Source organism: Anopheles moucheti, chromosome 3, assembly GCF_943734755.1.
Source record: "Anopheles moucheti chromosome 3, idAnoMoucSN_F20_07, whole genome shotgun sequence".
Classification (NCBI taxonomy): Eukaryota; Metazoa; Arthropoda; class Insecta; order Diptera; family Culicidae; genus Anopheles; species Anopheles moucheti.
The window spans coordinates 16,255,501-16,267,781 of NC_069141.1; the positions used below are offsets into that span (position 1 = coordinate 16,255,501).

At 46.4% G+C, this 12,281-nt stretch overlaps 1 protein-coding gene across 1 annotated transcript in view; it reads right to left on the reverse strand.

Moving 5' to 3' along the window:
* LOC128300978 (uncharacterized) overlaps positions 1-9,664 on the reverse strand; it is a 33,805-nt gene extending 24,141 nt beyond the window's left edge. The window contains exon 1 of the mRNA XM_053037256.1: positions 8,160-9,664. The gene's annotated coding sequence lies outside the window, so the exon portion shown is untranslated. The remainder of the gene's footprint in view (positions 1-8,159) is intronic.
* Between the last annotated feature and the right edge of the window lie 2,617 nt (positions 9,665-12,281).

Consider the following 12,281-nt stretch of genomic DNA (forward strand, 5'->3'; position numbering starts at 1 on the left):
ACCCGACCCGGGATCCGTGCCCGGGAGAGATCAGGGTTGCTATGAGTTTGCCGTTTATGCTCCCTGCTTTGCTTCTACGGGGTGTGTGTGCTACCGCAAAAGGGCTCCGCTCCAATGGTGATGTGATCGCAAATCCTACACATCCCCTAAATGCCCAACCCTTTCGGTTGCAGAATATCGCTATGCAAATGCATGCTAAACATATGCGCACGTTGCTGTCGGTGCCGTTTTAGCTTCTTATTGTTTTCTTAAGTGATTTCCACGCTCGGATGCGTCTACGGGATCGGCACACTCGGGGAGGGGGTTGGATGATCGAAGTCGAAATGCATCAAATGGGTGAAACAACTCACCTACACGCATCTGCTGTCCAACGTCAAAGCGGGAGTGCCCATCCAGCTGGGTGGAAAAAGCAAAATAAATACGAAAGCAGGGGTGTACGGTTTGATTGGAATGACATGGACATCTCCATTGCTAGGGGGCGATTAAGATGTGTTGAGTGTGTGTGTGACTGGAGCGAAGGTAAAGTATATAAACAATCAAGATGCTCACCGTAAATCAACAACGACCTAACGAGGGTTGTTGTGCATATGTTCAAAGAAAGTAGTTGAATAAACGACCGGATTGCGGAACATGGTAAAGGTAAAACGTTTGATTAATTCAGTGAGGTTAAAACAGCACGCACGGTAACTGTTCAATTAAAATAGCCACAAAGTGAATTGATTACAAGCAAAATAAACACGACCGTACTCTTGCAGAATTTATTTGTATCGTCAAGAAAAGCCTCTTTGTTGTATGTTTTAAATTTCAACCCAAGCACTACACCACGGTGAAAGTAACCTCCATTTTGTTCGCCCATTTTCTGCCCAATCATCTCGAACTCGAAAGACTAAAATCACACAATAGAATGTCTCCGCGGTGTTCAAGGTGAAGTAGCCAACCGATCGGGATCGATGCTCAAAATTTTCACTTTCTGCCGTTTGGTAACCCATTTTCCCATTGCAACCACCAACCATCATCGATAAACACACCGTAAAGCGCAAGCGACCACCCGTTACAAATGCCATTCAAATTGCCTTCCCTCCCCCCCGTAGTACGTGCCTCAAATGTGGCGCTTTGTCGCCGGGGCCCGGGCCGGGTAAGTATGTTTGTTATTTGTCCCTTTTTTTTGGGCGCTATTTTTACGCACCGGCATGTGGTGTGAGCCTTTTCTTTCGCTTCTTTCCTGCTCCATCCGATTTCCTGCTGATAGCGGAAAATGTGCGGAAAATGACATCGATCAACACGAAGCCGGGTAATGGTTGTCTTGTTTCTTTTTTTTTCGTGTCCACTTTGGTGCCTGTGAGGCATTTTTGTTTTCCGAAACTTCCTCTCTGCACGCATGCACGATCGATTCCCGCAAGGGGCATTACCCACTATCAAACATTTTGGGATGTAAAAATAGCGCCACCGGTGAGTGGAATGAATGGGACAGCATTGGAAAAAAGGGGAAAATTAGCCACGTATGCTTTTATACGTCGCCGGTGTTTTCGAATCACCTTTCGAATCGATTACGTTATCGCCCTCGACGGTCCCGGTTGTGGCAAAGTGACAGCCAAATGCCGGGCGTAAAATGCAAAACCCCATCAACTGAAAGGCCGGAATAGGCGCGAGTACTTCGGGGACTTCCCTTTGTCTAATGTAATCCGGTTGGATGGAGTAAGAAAAAAGGAGAATTTAAGCTTAAAGTGAAATAAAATTGATCACACTTCCTGTCTTTAACATCCGGACACGAATATAGGGGTGCGCTTTGTTTAAGCTTTCCTCACAAGCACACAATTCTTTCAAGCGAATACGAAAGAGTACAGCTCTGTTAGTTTGTTTATTTCATGAAAAGGATTATATTTAGAACCGGGAGCAATAAACGAACAGAAGAATAAACCTGGAGGTGCCTCACTGAAGTAACCTGCGGGTGGTTTCTACGCTTGCCAGTTAATTACAGGACCCTTGAGCATGGGTCGCTCCAAAAGGTTTCGTGTTACGGTGGTACGGGGTGTGAAATGAATGAAGATGTACCAGCTTCCCTTTTGCCCAGCACCCCGGGAGGTCCCGGATGCTGCGAAACAGGGCGTCAAAGACGGCCAAGGAGAAGATCACCGTAATGATGATGATGATCCGAGGGCAACCGGAGCAGCGTGTCACATTCGGTTCCCCGAGATAATGGTCTCGGAAATGGCCACACACGCACACACAGAGACAGAGAGACAGACTCAAGCAGAACGGAAGTCACTCGTACCGGGAATCTTGAAGATTCCAGCACACGGGCACACCCCAACGACAAATGTGTCCGGGATTAAACCATTAGGGTTCCGGGTGTGCGATACCTGGCCACTGCTCCCCCTTACCAAAACAAGACCATAGACCAAAAAACCATAGCTCTTTCACTGCCCGGTTCATCTACATAAATTCCGTCCCCTTTCTCTTTATTCCGTCCATTTCCGGCACATTACCGCCGCAGCGAATGTGTGTGACAGCGAAATTGGGAATGTACCTCCATCATCGCATTTGTAACGTTTGCTCTCGTTTCATTCTCTCTTTTCTTTTTGGTTTTGTTTGCGCTCTCCATAATGCTCACTGATTATCTTTTATGTTTTAGGTTTTTTTTTTTCTTGAGTGTGCTGTTCTTCTATTTGTTGCTGTTTGCAAATTGCAACCGCAAAGCATGTATGGGAATGTGATTATGCGAGTGGAAGCCAGGTGGATGGATGGCCAACATAATATAAATCACATCCCGAGCGAGAGAGGCACACCACCGCCAAAAAAACGCCATCCACCACTGCGAATATGGTGCCCCCGGACAGTGAAGTCCGCTGCATGTACACGTAGTCTGGCACAGTGTCGGTGGCACTTGAAATTTGCACCCCGCGCCTGTGATTAATGGCAACCTTAATGAGACACACATTCATCCGGCTGCAAGATGCCGGGCTGCACTAGCTGTGCGTTACTATTTCGTGGCGGGAAAAGGTTTTTCCACCCGTGCGGGGATTTTCTTTATTATCTATGCCAGTCGGTAAACCATCGTTTAGTGGTGGTGGAAAGTTTTGCACACACACACACGCCAATGCATCAACCTTGATGGAAAATAGTAGTGCAAAAATTTATCTCTTCCAGTGTGCGATTTGTTGGGTTTTCCCTTCCTTTTCCTGGCCCTTTGTTCGCGTCTAATGATCGTCTGCGAGAAGGAAATGTGTGGTTTAATAAATCATCATCATGACTTGGGGTGAGTATGTCGCGAGGAATGGTACGATCACCAAACTCCAAAGCTTCCCGACATAATTTTTCGGGGTGACCAGCGCCGGACGAACTCAAACCGAAACGGAAGGCAATTTTCCTTTTCTTCTCCGTGCTTCATTGGTGTTGGCGTTGCCAAATTTGATCGCCACCCCCACCCCACCCCACCCCCCAAAGGAACGGGACTTTTTTTCTTTTTAGACCCGAGAGACTTTTGTGACTTGGGAAGAAAAACAGGAACACCATTCGGGCGTTCTTTGACCTCTGGTGATGGGGCGTACTACTACGTACACCACACGGTGGAATATGGACGAACTTCACGCACAAATCGGGGCGATCATTAGAATAATTCCCTACGCTCCGGTTCGGTGTCGGATGGATGATCGTTTTGTAGCGAAAATGCTACTCTAATAATCCATCTCCATCCCAGAAAAGCCACCCTTCGTCGGTGGAGCGGTCGGCTGGCAAATGGAAATGTGCCGCATGTACCAAACCTCGCGCCATTCGTTCGCAGTACGGTCAGATCGTAAAGCGAGGGGCAATCATTATTATCGTCATCTTCATCGGCTTTCTACCGTGCTTCGCGATCATAATCAAGTGGAATTGTCCGCTTCCTCTCGCAGCTGATTCTTGCCGGTGCCGCTGTGCCGCTGTGGCAGCATAACCCAAAACGTTCTACGTAGCATTCCCGACCGGGCGCGTATGTCTTTGAATACCGTTCTGGCTGTGTATGTGCGTACGCTAGTGACTTCCGCTAGTAGCTCCCGACAACGCGAGACGGAATGCCCGAAATAAAAAGGCACGGTGAGAAATTGAAAAAAAAAAATACACGCTATGATCGTAAAGATGTTTAATATCAAAATTCCTCTCCTTCGGTCCATCTCGTGCCTCGGGACGCCGATACATTTGGTCTGGCAGTGTGGTTGATCTTGCCTTCCCAATGTTCCGATCGGGGACGGAAACGAAATCGATAAATTTCAAACTATCGTTCGGGCCCACGGTTCCACGGAATCCCTGGAGGGCAACGTTTTACGGGGCTGGTTACGGAATGGCTAGAAATTCCAGTCCTCCATTTTCTCCCATTTCCTACTACCTAGAGGGCATCAGCACACGCACACAATCGGGCCGTTGTCACCTCTGGCCATGTGTCTAGGCGACCGGGGTGGGAAAATACCGCCCGAGCGCCCTTGACAGTGCAACCTCCAAACTTTGCCTAGATCGTCACCCAAAATGTGCCCGGATAGTGGGACATCGCACCGAACCAAAAAAACAGTCCTCGAGGCCACTGCGACCTAAGCCATCCCCACAAACCCAACACGCACCGAACCGCTCAGTCTCCGCTCCGCTTTCTTTTCAATTTCACCCACCGAATCGAGAAACGGGTGACATGAAAATCCGTATAATAAAAACAAACTCCGGCGAGCGAACGTGGCGAGAACGGTTGACAGGAAGTTCCAATTTATAATTTACATTTCTACACTTCGCCCCGGTCCCGGGCACGAGGCTCAAACGATGGCCCAACTTTGCGTTCCAATGGTGCATTTCTTTGCGTTTCCTTTCCGTTTCCCTGCGCTTGCTGCGCTCACCGCTGCGGGTCTTCGGTGTCAGTGCCTGCTGGAATTGGACGTTTCGTTCTTGCTGTGTGCGTTTTTTTTTTCTTCCTATCACTACCATTGTCACCCTGGTGCTGGTGGCGCTGAAGCTTGGTGGTTCTCGCACCAGTCTCCAACGAGTATCGAGTAACGGCTGAGGAAGTAAATGGCACAATCGATGAGCTGGAAAGTGACGCTACTCGACACTACTGCTGACAAGTGCCGTTTTCCGGCTTAGGAGAAATTGGACTTTTCCGGCGGCAGTGCCCTTTAATGTACGGCGGCAGATCGAAAAGTTAGCATGAGCGTAATTTGCAACGGTGACGTTTCTTGGGTCATTAGAATGTAATCACTTTTAGACAACGGAAAAAAAACGGCCAGTCACAGTTCATGCGCATAGATCACCCATGCGAACAGTGGATGATGCAGCGGACTGGAGTGAGCGATTTGAGCAGAATGGAACCATTTAAGGTAATTACTTTGCTTTTACGATTCATTCAATGAGCCAAAACCGATTCGCTTTGCCAAGATCCGGCGATCACTGTCTGGCCAAACCTGGCTGGTTGATCTTTTTCGATCGAGAAAATATGCACACGTGCACCCGGAAGATGGATTAGAAATCTCAAGAACGAAATGAAATTCATGGCCACCCGGAGCCCGAACTTTCGCCGTATGCAACTTTTCCTCCGAGCCCAACCAAGTGGACCGCACCGACCCAAACTAGAAGGTGGCCGAGCTCGGTGTAGTGAATGGAAAAGTCATGCCACTTAGACGAAAGGAATTTTTTAATAATTACCTTCGATTTTCTCCCAAGCAAACGAAGGTACCGAGCACAGAAAAGAACACAAGAGTTCTCGACGCCACGGACCCGGAATTGGAATCGATAATTGAAGCGAGAACCCTTGAGTTTTTTTTTGTTGGGTTTCGTAAAGAATCCAATATATCAAATCGCCTGCACTGTTTTGCCGCCTTTCGGCCTCCGAAACCGAACACATTCCAATGTCCATTTTGACCCATCATCATCATCATCGCCACCATCATCATCATCAGCGGGCGAAGGCAACCTCATCAAACTCCCCGGGTCGGAATAGCGCCAGGTCAGGAGTTGAAACAAATGACCGGAAAGGAGGCCCGGACCGAACGGATCATTCTGGCAAGCGCCTTCACAAAACTCCACACATCTTTAAGATGTGTTGCCCCGAGTGTGTGTGTGTGTGTGTGTGTGCAGGCCACGGAAAAGAAAGAGATGTAAATTAGAAATCCGAACCGATGGAATCGTTTAGCCGCACCATTAGCGCACTGAGTGCGGAAGAGATTTTGAGAATCTTCTTCATTTGCCCTCCAATCGTTGGCCCGATCATCGGCCGATCCAGCCGGTAATTACTGCGTGTAGTTTAAGGGGGTCCAATTTCGACATTCCAACCCCTCGAATTGTCCATTTGCGGTGATCACCCCCAGGTATGGTGCTGCGCATTTTGATGCCCGCTGCAAGGCCACCGAACTCCGCGGTACCGAATTTGCGTTTCGTTCACCATCTAAGGGCGATCGGATGGTGCTCGTGTGTTTTGTGTTTTTTTTTTTTTGGAGCGATCTTCGAACAAACAAAGGTTGAAGGTTAAATGCGTCGATTGCACCGATTACGCTGCTTGCGTAACTCCGAACGCGTCACGGTTCGATGCAGCGAGAACTTTGTGCTCTCGGACATGACGATCAATTGAACATTCGTCCAAGTCCACCGGCAGCGGATGTGTAACACCTGGTCCGGGGTGCATGTATCGTGCACCATCAAAGGGTTTTTTTTGGTTGTTGTTAAAGGCAGCATATTTGAGCGATCGTTCCGATGCGATACGAAGATGTTACCACTCAACACTCCCGAAAACTCAAGCGGATCCCAATTAAAGAGGCCACGGCTTTATTTACGCCCGAAGAAATAAAGAACGGCCTCGCTGCGGGCGTCCATTTTCCACGCTACCGACCCCGATGGTGATGGATTGATGGATCTTCTTTCTTTGCCCGAAAGAACACACGCATACCGGTGCCGGCTTTGAAATACGACGCTGAAGCAAAGGGCTCCCGGGCGTGCTATGGCTGATGGGATTTACAAACATTGAACCTGGCCGGTAAAGGACAGTTTGTTTACCAACATTTTACCAAAAACTTTTGGTTTTTAATTATTTGTTTTCTGTTTTTCAGTTTAAAGAAAAACTTTTTAAGGTTCTTGCCCTTTCCACACTCCAAGACTCATTTGCAAGCCATCTATCGAACACCTAGCTATCGAGAAACTTTGGTCGGTAATTTTGCTGGTGGTCTCGTCCGAAAGTGGAGCATAATGTGCGGTAATTTATTCAATCAACCCGGTGTCCAGCACCGTTTCCGACATGCTCCAGTAATAACACTTCGGCCAGTGACCATCAGAACCAGGCCTGCAGCACGGTGGAAAATCATCCAGACAACATTCAGATGAAGCGAGATTCGGTGTGTTTTATTGCGCTCCATGTGGCTTCTATGGCCCGTGTGGAGAGAGAGAAAGAGCCAGCGAGTAACATCCGGTGAGGGAGTTCGTCTAATGAAATGCCAGAACCATCAAAACTCCTCGTAACTCCTCATTCCTCGGCCGTTGGTCTAAACCTCGGCACAGGTGAGTCCATGGTTCGGGGTGTTTCTAACCTCGGCGCTCGATCGTTCCTTGGGTGGAATTCTGGCCCCGCATAAATTACCCATAAATTACGCACCATACACGGACACATTCCTTCCACCTTTCGATGAAGAACCACAGCAGTTTCACCATCCGTTTCTTTACCACACCATTCTTTGTGTATCATTGTTTCAAGTTCTCAGATTTCTTAGGCACTTCTTACCCCCCCATCTTAACCGAATCATTCATTTTGGTCAGCGTCAATGGTCGCTCAATGTCTCTGTCCTAAAATATAGCTCAGTGGTAACCACCACCGCGAGCATTCCATTAGAGGCGTAAACAAGAAAAGCAACAACCTGACCCAACGGCAACATTCCACCACAAAACCGCAGCCGGCACGATGTCATAACTTCGCGCCACGGATCCGCGAACCTCGCGATCGCGTATTCACACGTTCCTTCCACATCTCCACAGCCGTCCGAAATCGACCAGTGGCGTCAGGTGTCGTTCACACCCGCGAGTGGCACGCGCTACACCGAGCCTGCATTAGTCAGTGTGCGATAAATAGCGAAATGATTCAGCTACCGCGCATTGGTGGCTCTTGATGCGGTGTGTAAATCAGGGAGTGAAACGAACGAGAAATAACAACACTTAAAATGACTCACCTTAGATGGTTCTGATCGGACAACCTTCTCCCGATGATAGTAACAGCTCAATTAGCGCACTCGTCAAAGTCACACCGTGTCCGGTGTTTGGAGCGAATCCGTAGAAGATCACTACCGAGTGACGACTTTTTGATTAGTACAACCTCACTTTGTGCCTTTTTGGCACTCCTCAAAGTAATATTTCAACAATTTGTTCTCGTTTCACAGCGATTAGCAAACGGTTTTGATTGTACACTTGAGTGATTTTTTGTTAATACTTTCGTTATCAGCACAAATTAATGGTATTTTACTCGACTCTTTTTGATCACCGCGCACTGTAACCACACATAAAATCGTATTATATATTTTTTGTTGCACTTCCGCTTTGATAACCTTTATTTGGAGTATTTTATTATTGTGCTATGCATCTGTTTTACTTCCCTTTTTTTCCCGCACACATTCGATTTCAATGCTCGATTAATGTTGATTGCACTGATTGCCGTTTTAAACTCATTTATTATGGTTTTTTTATATTTTTCGTTTCTTTCTTTTATTTATTTCCAACTATTTCCATCACTTTCATTTGATTGTTATGTTTCACTGTGACTTATTTTTTTTTTTCTTTTAAGTAAACAGAAGGAAACTCTCTTTCCAAATATGTTATTATTTTTACGCCAAAAAAAAGGTTGATTTTCCGATTACGATTTTGCACCATCACATCTGTTGTACAAACAATGCGGCTTACTTTTTTTGTGTTGCTCCGTTTCGTTACACTTCTCGATGTCACTTTAACCTTTATTTTTGTGTGAGTGTGTTTTGCCGTTTGCTTTCAAAACCAGTGCAACCGGACGGTACGGAGGCTTGCTACTGCTGCTGCTGCTGTTTGGTTTGGCTTTTTAATTTCACTCACTTTGTTTCCGTTTTTTCGCCCCTCGCGTCTGTACGTGGTTTGCAGTTGTTTTTGGTACGATCCACAGTGCAAACAGCCGACAACGGCAATCATCGCAAAAGCACAGCGAACGTATCGAATCGTATAGGGCACCGTCGCGTCCGACCGGCGGTCCCTTATCTGTGGTGGCTTCGGTTTTTATTTTCGTTTTCAATAACTGCACCGCCGGCAAGCACCCGGCACTAGCACAATTTCCAGAAACCTGCCCAGGACATTTGCTGCGGACATGGGCTGCCCCGCAGGCGCAGATTGTGGAGTAAGGGAGAGGTCACAGCAAAAATAAACTGCACTGATAAAGTGCAGTGCCAAGGGAGACGATATACTGAATGCACTTGGTGGCGCCTCTACCCCACTATCGGACGCGTTACACGTCGGCTTCACTGATAGCTTCAGGCCTTTCTTTTTTCTTCTCTCCAATTATAGAACCATCGCAACAACTGACACCAACCCGGATACACGCACGCACACACACTGACACTCGCACTTGTGGATGGTAATAAAAATAATAAACAATTCCTATTTGTTCGCTCGTTGAAATCGTTCGTTGGTAGAGCGCGCGCACAGATTCCACCTGCGTTCACGCGCTTCAATCGACTTAAGAGGAATGAAGATGGCTTAGCTGGAAAATCATACTTAACCCAGCCTGTTGCTCTTTCGAGCGCGCTTTCCATACTCTCTCTCTCTCTCTCTCTGCGTGTTTCCGCTCTCGCTCTCTGCATTTTCTTAGAAGGGAGATCGCAACCCTCGGTTGGAAACGCACCGTATGCGTGAGGAATTTTTACTGAGAGAAGGAGACTTTCGTCGATTTTCTCATGTCTCGCTCGCTCAGAAATGGAACATAGCAGCTTAAACATAAAACCATGCTACAGAGATCGCCAAGCATCATAGCAGGCGCATAAGGGTGGCGTGCCTGCTGAGTGTGAGAGAATAAAGTCAGCTGAACTCTTCATCGATTTATGTTTTAATTGTTTCGCTCATCTCTCTCTCTCGTGAATTCTTATGCGCTATCCAAATATGCGTAGAGTTTCATCGATTTCGCTACAGTTAGGGTCGTACTATGGTTCGCAAAAAGGACAAAATGCCACAAGAGAATCATTTTGTTGTGGGAGAAACAGTAGAAAGAATGGATTTGTTTTCTTTAGCTAACCTTTTAGTCCTGTAACATAAAAGTATGTCTAGACATTTTAAATGATTGATTTTATCTAAAATTCCTATGAATTATTTTAATGATGTAATGAATTTAAATACCCCATCATAAAATCACACAGAATGGAAAAATTTCCATGATAATTTCATAATGAGCCTGTCGCGGTCCTATCGTGCCTTACTGCCTTTTAACAAATTCATCCAACCGGTGACGCTTCCGGCTCTCCATGTCTGCCAACAACACACGCTGACATCGGTGACAGAAATAAAAACTGCCCTTAGCTCTCTCTCCCCTTAGACGGGCATTAATATGTAAACGGCACGGCCTCTGCACTCGAACCTGCCCTGCCGTTCATGTCACAGTCTGATGTGCGTGTTTTTGTGGAGCTTGTACATCATTCTTGCAGTTGTTCTACACCCGTCCTATACGTGACTGAGAAGAAAAACGACGTATAAACACAAACACACTCGCGCCACGCCGTCGTTGGGTATATTATAAAACTCCCTCATAATGCGAGTCCATTCCCGCGCGGCTGGTATGCAACTTCAACCCCGGGAGATGCACTTGGCCGCTCGAAACCCACGCCAGCTGAAACCTCCGCGCTGATCTTGCGCTAATGGCGAAGATACGCGGGATAAAATCCCCATCGAGCACGCGATGAAACGATGTCACTGTCACACTCACCGCCCTCATGGCTCAAAATGGCAAACAAAACAAAGCAAAGCAAAAAAAAAGACGGTTCGCATGCCTTTGACATAATGTTCCAATTTAGATTGACGCTGGATTAATGGCGCATGACAACCGCAAAACAATTTTGCCCAAAACCGTCCCCGTCACCACGCACCACGCTGGATTGCTGCTAAAGCCGGCTGATGATTGGCAATCATCTTTTATTTCTCTCGGTGCGCGTTTCGTGCGCTAGTATTTTTGATGGACCACCCCTGGGTTGGTTCCTCCCCCATCCAGGTTGTGTCCAGGGGAGGGAATTTCGGTCCGAAATTGTTTCCCCCAATTGCACAATCAGACAAATGAGCCAATTTTCGTGCTTTATAGACCGGCCATAGTAAGCGCTTTCGATGCATTTGTGCGTGCGATCGCGTGTTTTTCAAATTATTACTACGAATATTGTGCTTAAATTGAGACGAGAACCAGGTAGAGAAAGTGAAAAGGCTTTTTTCGCAAAATGACAACACAACAAGGCCATTAAAAAGTGTTATAGCCTTTAGAGTATTGGTAATTAATTAATACCTTTGCTAAGCGATACTCGATCGCTCATTTCGGTGTACAAAACACCAGAAAGTATTAAAAGCAAAAATATCACGTTATCATTCCATCCACTCTCGCACAAAGCTCACTTTAAACAAACGCACATAAATGCCGTCCTTATCGGCTTATTAATCCGAACAATACTCGTAACATCCGGAAAGCTCATAAAACTTCACCTTTTCAGCTTAGGTGAAGCCATTGCTTACGGATGAAATTTGGTTATCAAACATCTGGACACCGGGCGCAACCATTTGAATGTTTAATAACCAAACCTTGTCCAAAAAGTAGCTAATAATAATCAAAATCGGATTATCTTCTGCTTGAAAAGAGACAAATAAAACAACATCCTTGCAGCACACCCTTGCTGCTGTTTTGTTGGAGGGTTTGATTTTCAAGAAGCTTTTTTCGTTCGGCTGCATTTTGGAGGAGGAATGTCAAACGTGTTTGGGGCTGTAAAGATGAGATTTATCAAGAAAAGCCTACCTGAAAAATTAAATCAAGGTTTATATTGCTTTTTTGTTACTAAATTCTTCCGCCCCATTTTCTGATTTTATGCGACTCCTTAATGCGATTTAGAAAAGCAATTAACTAAATTAATTTTAATGCGGCCTACTCCCCTGCGTTTATTAAACTCATATCTCATCCCTGTTTGTTCGTAAGACAATTACTATTTTCCTCCCCCCGATGTTTTCATACGTGAACTGGCCCTTGCCTTTGTTTATCCACCGTTTACATTCGCAATACCGCGTACAGGAGCCATTTTCCACCCCCACTCCCTGGA